This window comes from Macaca mulatta, chromosome 2 (genome assembly GCF_049350105.2).
Source record: "Macaca mulatta isolate MMU2019108-1 chromosome 2, T2T-MMU8v2.0, whole genome shotgun sequence".
Classification (NCBI taxonomy): Eukaryota; Metazoa; Chordata; class Mammalia; order Primates; family Cercopithecidae; genus Macaca; species Macaca mulatta.
Genome location: NC_133407.1, coordinates 171,894,844 through 171,917,935, shown reverse-complemented (window position 1 = coordinate 171,917,935; position 23,092 = coordinate 171,894,844). Strand labels below are relative to the sequence as shown.

Below are 23,092 nucleotides of genomic sequence, written 5' to 3'. Positions count from 1 at the left end.
AGAAGATCGAGCGATCTCATTGTTCAATGAGATCACTTGGACTCGGGAAGGGGAACATCGCACACCGGGGCTTATCACGGGGAGGGGGGAGGGGGGAGGGATTGCACTGGGAGTTATACCTGATGTAAATGACGAGTTGATGGGTGCTGACGAGTTGATGGGTGCAGCATGCCAACATGGCACAAGTATACATATGTAACAAACCTGTACGTTATCCACATGTACCCTAGAACCTAAAGTATCATGAAAAAAAAAAAAAAAAAAAGAAGGTCGAGCTTAGCTTGATAAAGAGTATTCCTTTGTAGAATAGGAAGCTAAGTGAGACAGTGATCTCACCATCATAAAGAGTATTTCTGAGGGAATGTGTATTCATGTTCTATAGTCCCTATACAAATTTACCACAAACTTAGTACTTACAACAGTAGTTTAAAATGGTCAGTGTGGCCATGCTCCTTCTGGAGGCCCTAGAGTAGAATCCAGTTCCTTGCCTTTTCAGCTTCCAGAAGCGGCCTGCATTCCTTAGTTCATGGCCCCTTCCTCCAAAGCCAGCAGCATAGCAATCGCTCACCCTGCTTCTGTCATCACATCTTTCTTTTTTTTTTTTTTTTTTTGAGACGGAGTCTCGCTCTGTTGTCCAGGCTGGAGTGCAGTGGGGCGATCTCCGCTTACTGTAAGCTCCACCTCTTGGGTTCACACCATTCTCCTGCCACAGCCTCCCGAGTACCTGGGACTACAGGTGCCTGTCTCCACGTCCAGCTAATTTTTTGTATTTTTAGTATAGACGGGGTTTCACCGTGTAGGCCAGGATGGTCTCGATCTTCTGACCTCATGATCTGCCCGCCTTGGCCTCCCAAAGTGCTGGGATTACAGGCCATCACATCTCTTTGTCTTATTCTGACCTTTCATAAAGACCCCTGTGATTACACTGGGCCCACCTGGATAAGCCAGGATAATCTCCCATCTGAAGATCCTTAACTTGACCACGTCTGCAAAGTCCCCTTTACCATGTAAGATAACATACTCGTAGATTCTGAAGATTAGGATGTGGACATTTTTGGGGGGCTATAACTCAACCTACCACAGAATGTATGGAAAGGTTTACTGATGCTGGTGCAGGTCTTAGAGCAGATCTGGATTCAATTCTTGGCTTCAGCACCTACTAGTTGCAGGACCATTACCCCTTTGAGCCTTTGTTCCCTCATGCATAAAAAAGAAATAAAATCTCAACATTACCATGAGGATTTGTGGTAATATTCATGAAATGCATAACATATAACATTCTCTCAATGAATGGTAGCCATATTTATTTGAAAAACTGCCAGATGCTTCTCACCATACAAGAATTTAATAGAAGAAACTCCATTATTACATGGGACATTTGATAAAGTGACTTGCAGATCTCCTCTGAGATGGCTAAAATCTAAAGGAATAAAAATTTCGTTTCCTCTATAAACTATTCTCAGGGCCTCTTGTCCACTTCCCAGATGCAGTTACAAGGGAATCACTTTTCTGGATAGCCAATGGCTATCAGACTGTGCTTTCTGCCCCCTACAGTCCTGCCATCTGATTTTGCTGTGCAGCTCTGGTTGAATTTAAACAGGATTAGGAGTCTGTCCTGGTGTGTAATGATTGGCTAGACCAGGTGGCTGAGGCCAGGGCAGACTCCCTCCTTCACATCTGTCAACATACCTGGCTGCAAGCAAGTTGCTGCCTGTGACCACTGTCTGCAGAGGCCAGAGAGAGCAGGAAAGGAAGTGGAAAGGAACACCTCACCTTCATGCTTGGGGAAAAGGAGAAACCTGTGTTAATGTGTCTTCCCAATGTTCCACTCTCTTCAGCAATGGTTGGAAGAGCCGTGGGTCATCTCTGCTGAGTCAGGAAAGAAGCTGAGGGAAGAGTCAGGATTGAAAAGCAGCAGACAAGGTAGGTGATCTCTTGGGTCATTGGCCCTTCTCTCATGATCACAAAATGAGCACCGTACACAGCCTTGTCACCAGAGTGTCTCTGAGGATGGTCTGCTGAAGGAGATATGGTAGACCTGGGTATGTGTCTGAATTCAGTCATTTTTCCATCAGCCTATTCTGGAAAGCAGGCTGTATTTTCCTTCTGTCTTCTATCTCTTCTGAAAATTGTTGTTGCCCCTGTACGTATTTCAGAAACTTGGAAGGTTTTAAAAAAATTTTTCATTATAACAAATTATATGTGTGATTTGTTAAAATGATTTCATTGGTGGTAGCTCCACAAGCATGGTTTTGTTCCAGAATTTTCCTTGCATAATTTTTTTCCATTTTCAAGACATACCAGAGAGGACAGTGTAAGTATATTGTAGTACATGGTATAGAATAATATATTCTGAGAAATATACGGTCCACTCACAGGGCTGTCAATCTCATATGACAGACTCTTTCAGGAAGTCATGTGTATTTTTCTGCTTTGGAACCTAGAGAGTTAAAAGTTCTGAAATTACTGGAGCAGAATCAAGCCTATTTACCTAAGCTTATCACATCGGCAGCCAGGTCAATCATTTACTGGGACTAGGCTGCTTCTTACCCTGAGTGGCGGACCACCAAAGCCTTTGCTGGCCTGAGTCTCTCTGTAGAAAAGACATGGGAAACATAGAAGAAATGCTTCTCTGAAGCTATAGTCCAGATTCTCTTCTCACCAGAAGTAAGTTTTTCTCCTTCCTAGAATAGTAAATATCCCAAGGCCTTCCCTCCCCAGCTCAATGATAAACAAGCATGAGCAAAACTAATACGCAAACCTGATACCAATGCCACTTTAGGTACAGAGCTTGTGGCTGTGGAGGGAGCTTCCCTCATCACTGGAGGTCTATGGGGAAGAAGGAGATGATAACTATGAAACAAGTTATTGAGTGATTCTTGAGGAAGAATAAAGTTATAAAGTAATCACCAAAGAAAACATAGAAATTTTCCCCTTCAAGTCTATACACTCTAGAAATATGTTATTTTTATCAAGTATGATTCACTCTTCCTTAAGTCTGAATATAACTCCTCTAATTGCAGAAATGTTGTTATATTGTCACCACATACAACTTTCAGGCCTGTGCAGTGGTTCCTGGCTCCTATAGTCATTAGTTAGAAGCCTGGTAATGCTGAGGCCCTATTTTTCTGAACTCCCTTTAGGGAAGCAGTTGGGTCACCTAGGACAAGGTAATGTTTGACATTATTTTTGTCAATCAGTTGTGGAACCGAAGTGACTCACCTCAGGTAAAGTTTGTGGCTGAATATTTAGTGTCTGAGGCAGTTAACTAGATGCAAGAGTGGAGGCCATTGTAGACACAAACCCATGTGTGATTTTGGGTAAGTCTGTGCTACCTCCCAAGAATGTTGTGGAGAATTATGGAAAACTGATACATTTCTGTGAAGATATTAAGCACTGCAAAATGTTAAGTGTGAATCTGGCTGGCATCCAGAGGATGTTTATAGATAATACAAGTGATGGAGGTGGTTTTGACGAGGGAAAAGGATCTTGGGGTGATCAAATGATTGGCTAGGTTGGGCATGGTGACCCATGCCTGTAATCCCAGCACTTTGGAAGGTGAGGCAGAGGATTGCTTGAAGCCAGGAGTTCAAGATCAGCCTGAGCAATAAAGTGAGACTCTGTCTCTACAAAAAAAAAAATTTTTTTTTTAATTATGCATTGGCCATATTTCCCCACATTACCGAAGGCTGCCTTAGGGACAGACACACAGGTCTGATCTGTCCTTTTTTTGTAGCTTCTGCCTCAGGGCCTAAAACACACTGGAAGCCCCTAAGGGTATATCCAGCTTTTTCTTTCCATTTCCTGAATATTGGATAGTAAGTAGAGGAAGACTACTCTTCAGATTAACTAGATTAGGATAGGCATTGTCATTGTTTTTAAATGTTAGGTAGTTAGAATATGGAAGTTAATTAATTTGTCCAAAATCATGCAATTAGTCTGAGCCTGGATTCTACTCAGTTCTACCTTGTTCCCAACCCAGTGCTTTTCCCATAAGGTCATGGAGATGACCATATGGATAAGCGTAAATTGAAGGGTCACTGAGGTAAGCAAGGCTGACCAATACAGTCAGAAGTTCTCCACTGGCTCTTGGATGTGCCATGCCTGAGCCACTGTAACCGAAAGGCCAGTACTGGACTTCCGAAAAGGATAGAACAGGCAAGAGCAAAAGGAAGTGTTTTTAGTTGTGGCAGTCACTGGAGTCTTCTCTGTTCTGAATATTTTCTAAATAACCCAGCTAATCCTCAGGCTAGGTCTTTGCCCCTTTTTATACTGTAGACTCAAATCCATGAGCCCCAACTAAAGTACAACATCTGAACTATTTCCAGAGAAGAAATGACCCTATCTCAGTCTTTCTCAAGGAACTCAAGAATTTACTTACTATCTCATCTCAGCAAATATCCACTCATCTAAATCTAAGAGACTTGGGCACAAAGAGGCTTAAAGCCAGAGAAACAATCAATAGTCCCTCCTATCAAGGCTCTCACCATCTGCAATCCAAAGATACCCATGTCGGCTTGGAGTCTAAATGGCTTGTTGGTGTCATTTGAGCAGTGAATGAGTAATGTACAGTAGAAGCCTTAATCCACCCCCCACCCCTATTTTCACTTTTGTTCAGATATGTCCTAAAGATTCCATTGGCTGTCTGTCATAAATTCCAAAGCAGCCACAATTCCTGAGCATTTACAAGATCAAGATAAAGAAATGCCATCATGAAATGAGGTCGACTAAATGTCTTTGAACAAAGGGTTTTTAATGACTTGCCTCACACGTATCTCAAGTGTGTGATAGCAAAGGCATTACAAATAGGGATTGCATCACCATGTCTACTAGTACCCTTTACTAATCAACTGACCTCGCATGAACTGTATTTACATGCCATCATTTTCATCAACTAAAACACTAGGAGAAAGAAAGTTGAAGCTAAAACACAAAGACTCATCACAACATTTCACCTGTATCAACTACTTACTATGAACTGCTGCCTTCTTATCTACACTTTTTTTCATTTAATTTTCATAACAAACCTATGCAACTTGCCCAAGTCACAGAGCTAGTAAGATGAGGTAAAATTTGAGTTGAGGTCTGACTCCAAATCCCATGTTCTTCAGCATTCTGTTCTGGGAAACATACTCACCCAACAGTGTCTACACTGTTCACGTTCTACATGTAAAAGAGTAAAAAAAGTTCTTTTTAAATTATTTGATCGGATCCTTAGAGTACATATTTATTCCCCCTTTCCACCCACACCAGATGTTCTTGATGTACTTGAGTATAAGCATAAAACTCAATATGACAGTGGTTTTCCTTTCTCTAGAAAAGGAACCACAAAACACACATGCACATATACACACACACAACAGCAATTGCCCAAGAGTCAGTGCTTTGATTCCTTTCTGAAGCTGAGAGAGAAAATTGTTCTTATCTCCTAGTTTATAAACATTGTTTTGTTTGTTTGATTGATTGACTTTAATGCAATGTACAAGACAAATTTGTCATTTATTATACCCAACTTTTTAAAAATTTTATTTCTGCAGTGAAATTTCAGTCTTTGAAATCAGCTACATTTTTCAAAAATGTCCAGTATGTCAATAGTTGTATTTAATCTTCACCTCAGCCCTGTAAGATGAGTACTGTTTTCAGATGATATCCTTTCAGATAAGGAACCTGAGACTTATACAGGTGAATGCCCTTCTCAGTCTCACTCAGCTAAGTCCCTTAGGTCTTGGGACTCCAAATTTTTTTTTCTTTTTTAAATTAAATATTCATGCAGTTCCCTGGATTCCTAAGTCCTACAAATGGTAGGAATGGGGCCTACAAGCTTTTTATTTAAATTTTCAGAAATTAAAAATGCCAAGTGAATACACAGCCTATTCTCAGGCAGAGACCATTCAAATATTGATTGCTTTGCTTTGGGCTAGAATTCTAACAGGTGAGTGTGGTAATGCTGTTATTCTAATTAGATTTTCATAGAGTAATGAAAATAAAGACAATAATTGTTACTTAATAAAATCCACCTTAAAGTCAAAAAATCTTTCAAGCCCATGTGCCCATGAGTAAAATAAGGTATCAAAGGGGTTCTTGCTAGAAGGATAAGCCACCGCTGTCTTCTAATTAGTTGTGTGCCTAGAGAACAGTATACATGAGTAGGGGCTAGAGACCGCATGGTGTCTTGAGATGCATAAGCCCTCTCTAACCCTGTAGTTAGATGGTTGTCTCATGAGTCAAACAGTTGCCAAGTGGTATGGAACCTAAGGAAGTCCTTCTACAAATTGAGAATCCATTATTGTAGTTTCAACCCTACAGAAACCGGCTAGAGTTACAGGAGGAAACCTCATGCCCTAGGAATTCCATTTCAGTCCTAAGATGTTCTGAAGGGTCAGGGAGCCCTGCATCAGTTATGCATCTGGAGATCAAGTGTTTTCTTATCCCTAATGCTTCACTGGGAATTGCCCCTGGCTGGCTGCCTGAGTCTCCATCCTATGCGACAGTCGTGTTGTCCACATCCTTGCTTTGGTGTTAACGTGCATCCTCATCATACTTTTTGGTACCCATTTCTGTGACCTCTGAGGTTCTAAGGATCTTGGTGCAGGAGAACCCATAGTTTTGGGCAATGATCAAGCAGAGTGAATGAAACTTCTGCCCCTGACCCACCCAAAACTTGTTTCCCTCCTCTCTAAGTTCCAAGGTCAAGTCTCCCATGAGAGCAGTAAAGGAACTGAAGGTCACAAAATGCTGGCAATTCACCATGCCTTGGAGGGTTTCCCAGAAAGTAAAATGAAAATGAGATTGTTTTCACATAAGACCTCTGTATTTGGAGGACAGGATTCAAACAGTTTGAATTTGTGATTTCACTGTGCACTGAGGTAACCCCCACAAAGTCTTTTTTTTTTCAAAAGCCAAAATAATATTAAAAACACTTCCTGCAGAGAACCCTAACTAGGCAGAATTCTTTTTTGTCATCACTGGGCTGATGTTTTCAAGGATTCATTTCTCAAGATAAGCCTTATATAGTGCATTTGGCTGGAGCTCATGTGTACTTCTGTGGAATGATGGCTTTCGTCCATGGGGCCTACTTTGTGGTGATCTCATTAGGTTTCACAAGGTAAACAGCTGAAGACTTGTGGTTAGTACGTGAGCAGGCTTCAAGAGAAGAGAAAACCCAGGAGAGGTCGGCCAGAAGATGTTGCAGTAAATTGGCAGGTGGCAGGCTTCTCTCTATGACCCGAGGAAAGCCAATACCCCTACAAATTCCAAGGAGATGTACTTTCCATTTCAAATACATGTATCCCACAAAATTTAGCTCTGCTTCCTAGAAAGGAATCCTGATCATAGGAAGAGCTAATGCCTAGACTTCCCAGAATGTGACTGTTCTCTACTCAAATTCATCTCATTTTGCTTTTCTTTGCAAAATGAAAATTCTCCATTTTCCATAAGAATAGTATTGTTATAGAATATAGTTGTGTTGATAAATTATAGTCCAACAAATTAAACTAAAATAGTCCAACAGAGGCATCCTAGGCCTGACAGCACTGTTATCTTTCTCTGTGGCTTTATGCCAATTTTTAGACATCTTGATGGTGGCTCAGTTTCACATCTTTACTCATCTGCATTCTAATTATGGATAACCACAAACATTTATTGATGGGTTATCTACTTAGTTCAGCAACAATCATCTACTGTTTCCCAGAAGTGTGTTAGACACTGTCTTTGACATAGGATTAAATAATCTTGCCACTTATCGGCGATGAGAAGGTTTTAAATTTATCCAGTAGACCAACCACAGCTTCTTTAGAGTCCTCTATATTTGTGTGTATGTGAGTGTGCATGTATGTGTGTGTCTGCCTGTGTGTGTATATCTGTATGTGTATGTGTACTTTTAATCATTATACAGTACCAAGAAGATAATGGGTTCTCAGTAAATATTTGTTGGTGATACTAAATTAGTAATAAACTAGGAATTTTATCAAGAAATTGATTTATCAAAAGAAAACTGGAATTGCTAGGGGAGACTGAAGAAAAGAATCGGAAGTGTTAACCATTGGTGTAGAGGGAATAGGGCATTGGGGGTCTACTTTCTCTTCTGCCAACCCCCAACTCAGTGGTACAGCACATAGGCAGACCTCAGTTCTGTTTGATTCTGCTACTACACACACCAACAGGGCAACTCTGGGCAAATCACTTCAGCTCTCTTGGCCTCAATTTTCTCATTTTCAAAATGGAGGCAGGGGATTGAGAGTATAACATCTCTAATGTCTTCTCTAGTTTTGATATTCTGTGTTCTGTGCAAAACTAGAAAAGTTTACTTCAGAAAGTTCTTTAAGGAAAATACAGAAATAATTTTAATTTCTCTAGGGAGATCATTCCTATCTCTTGGGTAAATAAGGGGAATGAAAAAACTGCTCAAGAGATCCCAGCTATGCCACCTTGAAGATGTTATAAATTGGTGAGGCTGGGCATTGATCTTTACTAGAGAAGAAACCCATTTGGCTGGAAGAGTGCAAGAACCACATCTGAGTTCTCGTGTCCAGCATTCAGCTTTGCCATGCCTGTGTGTCACTTATGCAAGCTCCAGCAAGCAGGCAGTCATGACTATCATTCTCTCTTTATAAATAAACGGAAGCCCTTAAAGGTGATGTGACTTGCCCAAGGTTACAGAAACATGGCAGTGAGTCAGATGGAACTGTGTGTGTTTGGAGGAGGAGGAGAAGATGACATTATAAACAAAAGGCAGAGAGTGAGGGACAGATCCACACCTCTTCTGAAGTTATAAAAAAAAAAGAAAAACACCACAATGGTCACAGGCTGCAGAAAAGCTTTGAGTCTGCTCCGGATCCTGAGATCACCCCTGTCTGCCTACCTCTCCCGGAGCCACCCCAGGTGCCCTGCCCAGGGTTACTCTCCCAGGTTGTTGCTAACTGGGTGCCTGTGCTCGTGTCCCTTCTTGTAAGCTTCATGAAAGGCTATTTGTAATGAAAAGAGGTCATATCAAAGAAGGGAGACTGCATCCTCCAGGCCCTGAACCAAAAAGGCAGGTTTTTTAAAAGAGGAAGTCTGGTTTCCCTATTACAATCTGCAGAAATGAATGGTCCTCAAGATGAGTAGCAGAATTATGACATTCTATTTCAAGCATTAAAAAAAATTTTTTTTTACCTGAGGTTATTTTACTTCTTTTTGCTCTCCTTCTCCACGTGAAAAGGAAAGAATAACGCTTGCTCACTATGATACTGTATGAGAGAAAGCAGCCCAGGCAGTACAACTCAAAGGAACCTACTAATTGCACCAAACAGCAAGGCATAGCTAGACATTTCAGTAAATAAAGTGTGATATCATCATGGCCCACACTGGTTTATCTTATCACCCAGACCCATGCCTAGGGAGTGCTAAGACCCTGAAGAACCACAGTCACAAGTGATGGCAAAGAACCTCAGGTCCAAGAAGAAAAATGCTGAAAGAAATTGGGCATCAATGGTCTTATGTCTCAGCAGCATTTAGAGGCTGCATCACTTTGCTGCCTGTTATTGTCCTTGCTAAATATGAGAGAGAGAGAGAGAGAGAGAGAACTAATTATCATCACCAGGGGATATCTGGTAATTTTCAAGGTACATGAAGGGGGCAGATGATGCCATAAATTCAGTAAGAACCAACTGATTTCTTGGCAGACTCTTCAAGTGACTTTCTGTTATACTCAACAAAAATCTTATTGAACATACCCACTTCTCTGTTTCTACTCTATTCCTAATATCTAACTAACTTCTTCTTAGGTAGTGTCTTGGGAAGAGGGATAGATAACACGTAACAAAATATATAATGCTTAGTTGACTGTCACACCTGTATTAACTACACTCACTCTTTAGAAGCCACAAAACTAACGATCACCAAAAGTCATCCTTGGCTTGCCCCCCACCCCATATACATTCACTTAAGGTAGGATAGGAAGAGGACAGGCTTATGATTCAACCATATAACATTTCTTAACGAAGTCAGAGAATCGGAACAGCCCATGATTCCAACAACCATTGTCAATGTCCAACTTAACTCAGATACAGACCTCAATGCCTCAATTCATGCCCATCAAGGTGAAAAAAAGAAAAACAGTGGGGAGAGGAGAGTGGGAAAAAAGCTAAAAGCAAAGAAATATCAACAACAATGATGAAAAAAAAAAGAATCAGACAAGGTGCTGAAACATGGAGACAATCTCACAAAGTCCTAATGCTAACGACCAAGTACCAGCTGGCACCTTTACAAGTTGTTCTCCAGTCAGTGAGCACCATTGCTTCTTGAATTGAACTGAATTCCTATTATTGGACTGGATTCTCTAGTCCTGCCAGCTTTCTCACAGGAGAAAAAGAGTTTCAGAGCATGATGTAAAATAGAACTCTTTTCTCCTACTTTCAAAAACTAATCTCATACACCTACCCAAAGCCCTCACTCATTGATAGTCAAGAGTCCATGGGTCTCCCATCTGTGCCTGAGCACCTGCCTCCCAGTGAAAAAGGGAAGAGGGGGCTTATCCAGTAGAGGAAGATGCAGAACTGTCTCTGATAGTCCCATGCTTCACTGACCAGTAGGCCAAAAGGGAGGGAGGCAGCATTTTGAACAGAGGAGACTTTCATGCCATAAATCTTCAGGCATTTGTGGGCACCAAGTGTCTTTCTGTGACTGAGATGGAACTAAAATAATTTACAAGTTTGTGTGTGTGTGTGTGTGTGTGTGCATGTCTGTGTGTATGTGTATTACATGGAAAGAACGTTAATATGAGAAGGGCATTAAATCAATTTTGCAACAAGAAAAATCCTTTGTCTGGACTATTTCTGGGTGTTGGTTACACAAAACCTAAATAGTTGTTTAATTTTTGGAAGTAATTAGCAGAAGCAAATATCTGTTCAAAACACTAGTCTAAAGACTTCTATTGATAGCATACTCTTTTCTCTAAAATTTCTACAACACATTTTTATCATTTTTAGAAAAGACACACTACAAGATCCTTTAACATGTAAAAAATTCTTTTGTGATGTCTAAACGAGTCTCAGGGCTGGTTAATTATACTGAACTTCAGATGTCTTCAAGTAACTCTTGGCATGCTGAATTTTGTATCCCATTACCAATACACCTTATTTTAGATGGTGTTATGAGTAAGATTAACCAATAAAATTCAGGTAAACTCGTCACTGGATACAGTAGCCTGCACATCATTTGGTTAGACTGTACGCTGAGCCTACTCGCCAAACGTATTTATTCTCCTATTCTGCAGACACATACTCTATACATGTCTGGTTTGGCTTAATATTTGGCTGTTCTCCTAAAGGGATTGGTTGAGGGTCACCATGTTTCGTCTTTTTACCAGTATCTGATAAAACTCTAACCTGGGATACTACTATTCTTCACATGCATTTATATCAAAAGCTATTTACTCCCACTTCCCCCAGGCCAAAGTCATAATGGCATGTTAGAATCAAATATTTTCCATTGTTCTAACATATATCCAATAAGAAGACATTTACAGAGTGCCTAACGTGTCTGACACCTTGCTAAGGGATATAGATTCAGAGATGAGTAGTTGACAGTTCTGCCCAAAGAAAGACCAACATCTTTTTTTTTTTTTTTTTTTTTTTGAGACGGAGTCTTGCTCTGTCGCCCAGGCTGGAGTGCAGTGGCTGGATCTCGGCTCACTGCAAGCTCCGCCTCCCGGGTTCATGCCATTCTTCTGCCTCAGCCTCCCGAGTAGCTGGGGCTACAGGCGCCCGCCACCTCGCCCGGCTAGTTTTTTTGTACTTTTTAGTAGAGACGGGGTTCCACCCTGTTAGCCAGGATGGTCTCGATCTCCTGACCTCGTGATCCGCCCGTCTTGGCCTCCCAAAGTGCTGGGATTACAGGCTTGAGCCACCGTGCCCGGCAAAGACCAACATCTTATAGAGAAAATGAATCAATAAAGGAGCCAACACAGTATCATATGTGGTAATAACTGAACACAAAGCAGAAAAGTTTCAGATGGGTGCTCCCCAACTGCCAAAGGAGTTGAGGTCCAAGTGGTATTTTAAAGAAAAGAAAATTTGGATCCACATTCTTCCTTTCTAAAAATCCAGGCTATGAAGAAAAAGCTACTTCCTTTTAGGAATTTGTCTGAATATCCTAAGGAGGTGAAATTACAAGAGTAGAGACAGTTGTGGTAGCCATGGCTAAAAAAGTTTCGATCCCTGGAGAAAGAGGGTAAGAGGAGAGTCTGGAGAGATCTTTCTAACTAAAAGGTAGGAAAAAGAAGAATTCGAACTTTGCCCTGAATCACAGTCTCTGCCTAATTCACATCCTTTGGACTGGAGACTTAATTTAGAAACATTCTGTGCAGTCCAGGGCTCACATGCTCTCCCATACCCTAGGGACTTCTGCCTGGTGGACAAGCTTGTTATAAATCTGATTTCTACTCAGTTATGAATTAAATTTCATTTTTCCTGGGAGCAACTTTAAACAGGAATAGTGAACAAAGTAAAAATCTAGAGAAGTAGCAGTGAGGTCTTCTAATGTCAGCAGCTGGCACCAGGTAGGAAGCTCAAGGTTAAAGAATAAACATAGCCAACCCAGTCCCCATCCCAATAGCCTACATTAGCACCAAATCCAACTCTCCAGTACTACACATTGTAAGCAAAATATAAGTCAGAAGGGTAAGCTTAGTAGCTCTCAACCTAGCCTGGCTGGAAGTCCTTCTTAAGTTGACTTAGGTAAGCATTTAGCATATAAGTGAAAACTTGCATCATCTTAAACAATTTGCCTGTTTCCTGAAGTAGAGCTAACAAGATTGTTGAATTTTCTGATTCTTTTAGAAACTCAGGTCATAAATCACACTCTTAAGGAACCAGTTTTCATATTGGTTTCATTTTATCATCCATTGAAAGAAAGAATATCTATCAAAGTTAATTAGGATAGATTTGGCTACTTAAATGTTTAAAACTTATTTTTACAAATGCTTAAACAAAGGTAAAAATAGAAATAATGAACGGAGAAAGTACATTTGCAACATAAAAAAAACAGACAAAAGGTCACTGGTCCTAAAGAGTACTTATAAATCCTTACCAGCTACAGGGAATAGCCCAGTAAAAAGTTGGGCAGAAAATGAACTGACAACTCACACAAGAAGAAAGGTTCATTATCTATAATGACATGAAGAGAGGTTCAGCCATGGTAACAATAAATTAAAGGCAAACTGAAACGGTAAGGCAGCATTTCATTGTCATGAGATTGGCAATAACTGAGTAACATTAGATGTTAATGAGCATGTGGGGAGCAGACCCTTCCACACATTGCTGTTGGTGGAAGTGTCAATCACTACAACCTCTTTTTTAAGGACAGTTTGTCAAAACATATTTTAAAATGTTTTAACAAAGATAACTCTGGATTTCTCAAATTCACTTCCAGGACTTATTTTTAGAAAATAATAATAGTGCAGTGCATAAAAAGTTTCACACAGTACTTAAATATTTATGTAAGTTTTATAACAGCAAATTTTGAAAACATCTTAAGTGTTCATCAGAGAGGGCTTAGATATAAACACAAACATACAGGATACTGTGCAGCCATTTAAAATGATGAGATCCATGTTGCAGTAGTAGCTCAGAGCTACTAGTGGTAGTTGAGTGGCCAATAGATCTGTTTTTAAATTTTAGCTCTGTTCATTACTAGCTGTGTGAACTTGGGCAAGTCATTTGACCTCTGTAAACCTCATTAATCTCATCTTAAAGAAATGAAGATAACACACCTTCCTATATCTTAACATCAAAGTGAATTAGATGAGAGGATGAATGGAAAGCCCTTAGTATACTACCTGACACACAGTAAGGGCAGAATAATTGTGAACTGTTGTTAGTGACAGCCTGTGGATTCAATCCTGCTAAGTGAGGAAAATTAAGATGAAAATAGCACTGTCAGTTTCTGTGCAAGATGGCAAACTAGCCCCATGGCTTTTGATCCTCCCAAGACCTTATTAAAACAAATTTAAAACCAAAAGAATAAGCTCATAACAGAGAAGAAAGAGGGGGCTATCAATAAATTGCTAGAAGACAGAAAACAAATGGGGCAGAGGAACAAAACACAGAGCCAAAATAATTGCATCTGTAAAGCAATGAAGATACGATTTAAAAATCTAAATAAGAAAGTTCTTTTAGTGATAACAATTATTAGTCATAAAAAATTAATAGACTGGAAAATTATGTTGAAGCTTTTTGAAATGCAGAGCAAAATGACATAGGTGGAAATGTTGAAAAACAGATATTAAATAATAACAGTTAAAATTAAGATCACCAACATATACCAAAAGCACTAGAATATTTGCCAGGCACTGATTTACATTCATGGCCTGTGTTATCTCAGTCAGTCTTACAGCAATCTTATGGGGTAGCTAATGATATTATTCTCTCCTAATAGTTGGAGAGGTTGAAGCATTAAGAAATTAAAAAGGCTAGGTGTTGTGGCTTACACCTGTAATCCCAGCACTTTGGGAGGCCAAGGTGGGAGGATTACTTGAGGCCAGAAGTTTGAGACCAGCCTGGGAAAACTGGCAAGATACCATCTCTACAAAATTTTTTTTAAAAAAATTAGCTGGGCATGGTGACACACACCAGTAGTCCCAGCTACTCAGGAGGCTGAGGCAGGAGAATTGCTTGAGCCCAGGAGTTTGAAGCTGCAGTGAGCTATGTTGACACTGCCCTCCGGCCTGGGCAACAGAGCAAGACCTTGAAAACAAAAACAAAAACAGAAACAAGAAGAGAAAAGAAAAGAAATTTGCCCCAGGCCACATGGCTAGTACTTGGGGTATGCACACAGCCGGTGTAGCTCTGTGCTGAATTGTCTCTGTCACCCGGGCACCTCCAAACCTCTGCTAAGAGCATGAAGAAGCAGGAACAACATTTTTCAGAGTGCTTGCCCCTCATGGTTTCAGATTACAGCCTGAAGCCAGTATCAGTGACTGGAAAGGTATTAAATAGAAAAGACAAGACTATTATTCTCTAAAGGCAGTTGCAGACAGATATATGGGTAAAAGTTGGATGTGAAGTTTGAAGCAGCTTAACATTTGAGCATCTAGAATCAAGCACTTGGGGGTTGTGGACTGAGCGAGTCAGTGACAATTCAAGAAACTTTCACTCTTCCAGCCCTTCCAATACTTATTCCTTGTGTTAAGATGCTTCCTACTGAGAGAACACAGAAAGTCTTTTATTTCCCTGACCAACTCATGTAGGTTCCAAATGCTGAGACCTAATCCTGGAAGTCCAATATCTAACTGAAAGATGTTTCAGAAATAGCACAGAAAACTGAAGGGAAGAAATTATCAAAAAGTAGAATCTTAGTGCTCAAAAGATACAAATCTTATATGAATAGGGTTCATGTCCAGCACAATGAATTAAAAAGTGAAATAGGCCAGCTTGTTACACACCTGTAATCCCAATACTTTGAGAGGCCAAGTCCAGAGGATCGCTTGAGGCCAAGGGTTTAAGACCAACCTGGGCAACATAGCAAGACCCTCCCCTACAAAAAATTTTTAAAAATTAGCTGGGTGTGGTGGCACAAATATGTAGTCCTAACTACTTGGGAGGCTGAGGAGGGAAGACAACTTGAGTTCTTCCAGGAGTTCAAGGTTACAGTGAACTATGATCTTGCTACTGCATTCCAGCCTGGGTGACAGAGTGAGATCCTGTCTCTAAAAAGTTTCTTTTTAATTTTAAAAAGGAAAAACAAATACATAGGCAACTTTTGGTATTTTAGAATTTTAAAGACTAAAAGGACAAATATTTCAGAGAGGAGAAAAAAGTAACCTACAAGAAATGCAAATTAACTGGTTCTCACTTCTCATCACCACCATATGATGCTAGAAGATACTGGGGAAATGCCTTCAAAGTTAGGGAACATTTCCACCTAGAATTCTATACCCAGCCAAACTATAAATCAAGACTTAAAGCAGAATATACACCTTTTCTGGTAGTAAAGACCAAAATTTTAACTTCTGTGCAAAATATTTTAAACAAGGATGAAATTCTACTTCACTTGATAAAACTTTCAGCAGAATGCAAGATGATATATAATCATTTTAATGCTATGGATTTATTCTTATGAGTATTAAAAATGTGTAGCATAGCAAGCTTCCATAGCTATGTATAGTATTTAGAAGAAAAGTATTACATGTAGTAGGTATTCAAATTACATAATAGAATAGAGAGTAGGTAACTATGGCAAAATTGTGAAGATAGCACAAGAATGACTGAAATTTGGGAAACACCTTGCTAAAGTAAATGCCTTAAGGTATTATTTCTTCCAAATGTATCTACATTTGTAAATATATTTATAAATATATTCACAAAAATATTTGTAAAAGAAGCGACTTTCATGTAAAAAAAGGGACTTAAAGGACACTACAGAGCCAAAAGCAGAAACTCATCGACTGCAGCAATACCAGGACAGAGGAGCCCAGAGACTGTGATTTGTTGGCTCAGCCATGAAGTTGGCCCAGCTTCCTTGACTCATATTCACTGTTCTTCTCAACCCCAATCCCCAGTAGCTCTGACTATGTTTCCCAGGAAGCCTCTCCCGCAGGGAAGGGAACATGAGGATACACTGAGCTGTGTGTTTGTCTACAAGTTCCACTTCTCATTATAAAGCAGTGTTTAACAATCTGACTCATGCCTCAATACCTTTATTTTTACTTCCTCCCATTTTCTCTCTAATTCTTTTATCCTGTTGGGTTATATCTTTTTGTATAAGTAATCTCAAATCTTATTTGGAGTGAGAAAGAGTTTAAACAAATATCACTAATGACCCTAACTTTACTTTCTTGTGAGGTGTGGCAGTCCCTGGAGCCTGATTCCCTGTGGGCAACTGGTACACTGGGGCTTCTGGTCCTACAGAGCTGGGATCAACCCAGCTCTTTTGATATGGTGCTCAGGGTTCTTGGTTCCACAATCAGACTAACTCAGGCTGTAAGCAGAAAACAAATTTATTGAAGGAGGTCAAATAGTTTACAAGAGAGCTAAGAACACTGGTGAATGAGGCCTGGTGTATGGGAAGAAAGCACAGGAAGCAAAATAGAGCCAAGATGGTATGTGAAGTCAGTTTAAGAGGCTGCCATTGGCATTATCACCACGAACACTAGCTATGATTTCACCAGCCACATCTGACTCTACCCTCCATCAGAGGCACCAACCTTCATCTCTAAAGGTTCACTGGAAATTTGCATTGCTCAGTGAAGACTCAAATCCTAGACAGATGCACCTAGTGGCCTGAGCTTCCAGGGAAGGAAACATCTAACCCTTTGGGCTTGGGCTTTCTTTATTTGTATTTCCTGAAATAGGAGGGCAGGTCAGGCAAAATTGTCAAAAGTCCACCTCACTTGTGACCCTGTGAGACTCTACCAGAGCAGCCAACTCATGTCCCTCTTTATTGTCACCTCTTTTTTTATTTTTCTTTTTTTTCTTGAGACACTTGTTGCCCAGACTGGAGTGCAGTGGCAAGATCTCGGCTCACTGCAACCTCCATCTCCCGGGTTCAAGCAATTCTCTTGCCTCAGCCTCCCAAATAGCTGGGATTACAGGCACACACCACCACACCTGGTTAATTTTTGTATTTTTACTAGAGACGGGGTTTCACCATGTTGGTCAGGCGGCTCGCGAACTCCTGACCTCAGGTGATCTACCCACCTTGGCCTCCCAAAGTGCTGGGATTACAGGTGTGAGTCACTGGGCCCAGCCGTCACCTCTTTTTTTTTTTCTTGTCAAATTCAGCAGTTTGCAAGTCAGAATACTTATGCTACATTACTTATATTTGTATAATATACATTTTTTACTTATTTTCAAGTCGTACTCTAAACATGAGTTTCTCATTTACATTTTTAGGGTCTTTTTATGTGTACTTCTGAATACACATACATGAGGCTGAGAAGTCTTTCCTGTTCAATTCTACTGGGACATAAGTTTCACATTACCTATGAGCCTTTTTCATTGAAAAACAAAAATCCTTCCAGAACAAGAGAAGGCTAAAAAAAAAATAAGAAGAATAAAAATAAAAAATAAAAACCCATTTTGAGGATAAGTTCAAAGAGACTGAATGTTCCAATGTAATTAACCACCAAAAATGTAAGATGCTTATTTCATGAATTCTTGAAAGAGATCTTAAACTATGATAGCACAGAAATCACTGAATTGCTTAACTCAAAAGTTAAATAGATGTCTCTGGTAAACTGGTACCAAAAAAAAAATCTGTGAGGAAACAAAGACATCCATTTTAGTGGCATAGGAAAGATGATGTAAGTATAAATAAAGAAATATCAGCCGTTGGTTGATACTCTTTGCACTAAATTATATTCGTAAGCAAGATTTTTATGTTTTGTTGGATCTGACTTTTCATTACCCTGTTACAATAATATTTCTCATGTTTGTTTTAGTCTCCTTTACATTTACGGTGTCCTAGAGGCTGGTGGTGTTAAATTTAATTTGTCAATCTACGTTTAATTTTACAAGAATCCAGATCAAACTGCTATATAAACAAGAATGGCCTTGCAGGAACTTCTTAGTGATTAGGCTGGAGAAGTCACAGCTGAACTAAAAAATATGCTGCCAGCAGTCCTTTTTCATTTTCCCCCTTATAATTTTAATGGCTGAAATGAAAGAGCCTTTTTTCTTTAACAATAGTATCCTTGTTAAAAATCCTTTAAAGAACTGTTCTATGACACTGAAAACGGTCTAATTAAATCATTAATATAACAATGATGCCAAGAGTTGCTAGATTCAAACAACGCACTTCCATCTTATGGTAGATATTGAAGGTGATTTTTTTCTGGCATATAGCATGAGTCCCAGTTTGGGAACTCCTGTCCTTCCTTGCAGAGAAATATCATTAATCTGTGATACTTACTACAATAGCGCATTATTTTCCTCAACAGAGGTAGTCATTGAAACTGCATATTATCAAGGCAGCTGTCCCATTAAGTTTTTACAAAGGATTAAGGGGTTATATGAGTACCCAACAGCTGCACCAGCTAGGATAAAACAAGGGTTCCCAAATCTTATGCCTATTAGTATATGGAATGAAATGATACATTCTTTATCCATGCAGTAGGATATTCATATTTGAAAAGAAAATTGTATTAGAAATAAAACCTCATTCATGCAAATGCAAAGCATTGTGTGAACACAAATGAAGAAATGTAGAAAGAAATATAAAACATTTCCCCTTCTCTTGAGAAGTCTACCAGAGTCTCAGTAGGCATGTTTTAAAAGTTCAAAACATTAAATAAAATTAAAGATTTAAATAAAAGCCTGAGTCATCAAAGAAATTCTGCAAGTTAGTTCATGAATAACTGCTGAACAATACACATGGCTGCAATGGAAGTTTCGGAAGTGAGAACATCTCAGGGCCAGAGGTTAAAGGAGAAAGTTGATGTAATTTCTCAATCAAGACCTTAAAGATTGGTCTGAAGTGTGTGTATGAAAGTTGGGGCCGGGCGCGGTGGCTCAAGCCTGTAATCCCAGCACTTTGGGAGGCCGAGATGGGCGGATCACAAGGTCAGGAGATCGAGACCATCCTGGCTAACATGGTGAAACCCCGTCTCTACTAAAAATACGAAAAACTAGCCGGGCGAGGTGGCGGCGCCTGTAGTCCCAGCTACTCGGGAGGCTGAGGCAGGAGAATGGCGTAAACCCGGGAAGCGGAGCTTGCAGTGAGCCGAGATCGCGCCACTGCACTCCAGCCTGGGCGACAGAGCGAGACTCCGTCTCAAAAAAAAAAAAAAAAAAAAAAAAAAAAAAAAGAAAGTTGGAAGTAATCTGAGAGATCATCTTCTACTCCAGTGTTTCCTAAACTTACCTGTTGAAAAGACTCACATATGAGAAATCTAAAAATAAAATGCCCCAGGGGCCGGGTGTGATGACTCACGCCTGTAATCCCAGCCCTTTGAGAGGCCAAGGCGGGCAGATCTCTTGAGGCCAGGAGTTCAAGATCAACCTGGGCAACATGGTGGAACCCCATCTCTACTAAAAATACAAAAATTATCCAGGCATGGTTGTGCCCGCATGTAATCCCAGCTACTCAGGAGGCTGAGGCATGAGAATCACTAGAACCTATGAGGTATAGGTTGCAGTGAGCCAAGATTGCACCATTGCACTCCAGCCTGAGCGACAGAGTGTGAGATTCTGTCTCAAAAAAAAAAAAAAAAAAAAATTCCCCAGTTCTTTTCTCTGCCCTATTGAACCATATATGCCAGAGAAAGAGCCCCAAAACTGTGTTTTTTAAATGCTGCAGGTAATCATTTTCATCTGGAAGTTTCAGGAAAATTGTTCTAAGCCAACCTGTGATCTCAGCAAATAAAACACTGAACAAATACCAAATGTAAAAAAGAAAAAAGAAAAAAGCAGATAGGAGACAATGGTGTGTGTGTGTGTGTGTGTGTTTGTGTGTGTGTGTGTGTAGACAGATAGTAACCACCAGGGAGTCCAACAGGGAGGAAGATTTGCGCAGGAGCCAGAGCCAAAGAGCTATGGCCCAATGCCTTTCACACAATGAACACTCAAGAAATATCTTGCACTGACTCCATTAAAAATGAAGCAAAGAACAAAACGAGCTGTAACTTTCAAGCATTTGATTACCTATTTATTACTTATTACCACCTATGTTCTACTCATTTTATAAAACCTCTACTTGGAGACACAGCCCATGAATCTTAAAGTCAATTGTGGATTGTGTAGCAAGACAGAGTCAAATCCCTCAGTGCCCAGGAAAAATTTAAATGCCAAAGGGGTAAAGAGATTTTGCTGCAATGAGCTAGAAAGTTGAAATTCAAGAAAAGAAGACTCTGAGCTGCGTCTCAGAGAACCTATTCAGATGCTTATTAGATTGTGGTCGATTTTGCTAAGGCATGTGATGGAATGACTAGTTCGCAAAATAATTTTAAACTGGCTTAGAACACCCTGAAGAAAATTGCTCCAAACTAACTCAAGCCTTGAGCAAACCACAGAAACATAAACTACCATATGGGGGATAATCTCACTGGCAGGGTGGAGCAAATGACTTCATGCATTTTTTCACCATCCCCCACCATCAGAGCTCTGGTTCTTTTTTTTTTTTTTTTTTTGAGACGGAGTCTCGCTCTGCCGCCCAGGCTGGAGTGCAGTGGCCGGATCTCGGCTCACTGCAAGCTCCGCCTCCCGGGTTCACGCCATTCTCCTGCCTCAGCCTCCCGAGTAGCTGGGACTACAGGCGCCCGCCACCTCGCCCCGCTAGTTTTTTGTATTTTTTAGTAGAGACGGGGTTTCACCCAGGATGGTCTCGATCTCCTGACCTCGTGATCCGCCCGTCTCGGCCTCCCAAAGTGCTGGGATTACAGGCTTGAGCCACCGCGCCCGGCCAGAGCTCTGGTTCTTAATGCTTCTCTCTGCATTTCTCTAGTCAGTGGGAGTTTCTAAGTGTGTGTGTGTGTGTGTGTGTGTGTGTGTGTGTGTGTGTGTGTGTGCGCGCGCGCGCATTTTAAGACAGAAATGCCTGTACTGATATCCCACTAAATTCTAAAATTCTATCATTTGCTTTTCTCATAGGCTCTCTACTTTTTTAATGGAATTTGTGAAGCACCTTAATAACAAGTTGATTTATAAAGCTTAAATAGAATTAATGTTTTGACATTAATATTTTATTACTTGACATTTCAGTACATGTAGTTTAAATGTCAGAATCAGAGTTTACTAGAAACATCAAGTTTTCATTTGCTTACTTTCTAACAAAAATATTTCAAATGCATCTATTTTGCTGTTAGTACATAAATGTCAGAATCAGAGTTTACTAGAAACATCAAGTTTTCATTCGATTATTTTCTAACAAAAGTATTTCAAGTTCATCTATATTGCTGTTAGTATAGCTTGAAGAACCCATGGCTTGACATGTTTCATAGGATTGCAGCCATGGGAGGGGTGAGTCAACAACCACGATAAACCCATGAAGATGGTCTTATTATCTACTAGATGCTACACAGACGGAGGCAACAAGCTATCTACACAGACGGAGGCAACAAGCTATATTTTGCAAATGAGTCCTGTCAGTGTGGGGCCCAGGCCATCTTTAGCCTATAAGCATCATCCTGGAAACTAGGAGTCAGTCAGTAGCGTTTACTGTGACATTTTAAGGAAGAAAGGAGAAAAATGACTGCTCTTCAGAGCTGATTAGAGTAAAAATGTAATTATATATGTGCATAAATATCCTAGTGATATATCTTTTTTTTTCAATGATTGTCTTAGTCCACTCAGGCTGTTCTAACAAAATATCATAAACTGGGTAGCTTATGAACAACAAAAACTTACTTCTCACCATTCTGGAGGCTGGGAAGGCCACAATTAAGACACCAGCAGATTTGGTATCAAGTGGGGAGCCACTTTCTGGTTCATAGATGGTGCCTTCTCACTGTGTTCTCACATGATGGAAGGGTAAACCAGCTCTCTGAGGCCTCTTTTGTAAGGGTACCAATCCTATTCATGAGAGTTTCAGCCTTACCCAAAGGCTCCTTCTCCTAATGCTGTCATGTTGGTGATTAAGTTTCAACTTAAGAATTTTGAAGAGACACCAACATTTAGACCACAACATTGAGATTTTATAGATATTTACATGTATATATACATACACACATATGTATGTATGTATATTCTGTGTGTGTGTGTATGCACACACAGTGAGGAATATATGTTTAGCATGTAAAGTTACTCTTTGCACCAGATGGTTTCAAGATAGCAAAATAATATAACACCTACTAAATGCCTACTAATTGGACATTGTCCAAATCAGTCATCATGCAACCCTATGAGGTGGAAATTTTTATCCCCTATTTATAAGTGAGCAAACACATCTCAGATTAAGTAATTTGTCTGAGGGCACACAGCTTATAAGAGATGAAATCAGATTTTGGATTTGAGTTTCTCTCTTTCCAAATTTTGTATTCTTAATCAACAGGCTATAATTGGGTAACAATCAAGAGTTCGTTGGGAATATTATTGGTTCATAATAGCAACAATATGCAGTTTGTAGGACAAGAGGCTTTAAAGGCAGAGATCTAAGTGTATCTGTCAAATAGAGAAAGCCA

At 40.0% G+C, this 23,092-nt stretch overlaps 1 protein-coding gene across 10 annotated transcripts in view; it reads left to right on the top strand.

Annotated features, from left to right (window-relative positions):
* Positions 1–1,594: 1,594 nt before the first annotated feature.
* The window catches only part of PHLDB2 (pleckstrin homology like domain family B member 2), a 239,895-nt gene continuing 218,397 nt past the window's right edge, over positions 1,595–23,092 (top strand). For 6 of the 10 annotated variants that reach the window (XM_077994275.1, XM_077994274.1, XM_077994264.1 and 3 more), the window contains exon 1: positions 1,683–1,923. The gene's annotated coding sequence lies outside the window, so the exon portion shown is untranslated. Of the gene's footprint in view, positions 1,924–23,092 lie in introns of all 10 variants that reach the window. The other 4 variants (XM_077994246.1, XM_077994245.1, XM_077994260.1 and 1 more) reach the window with 2 other exon arrangements.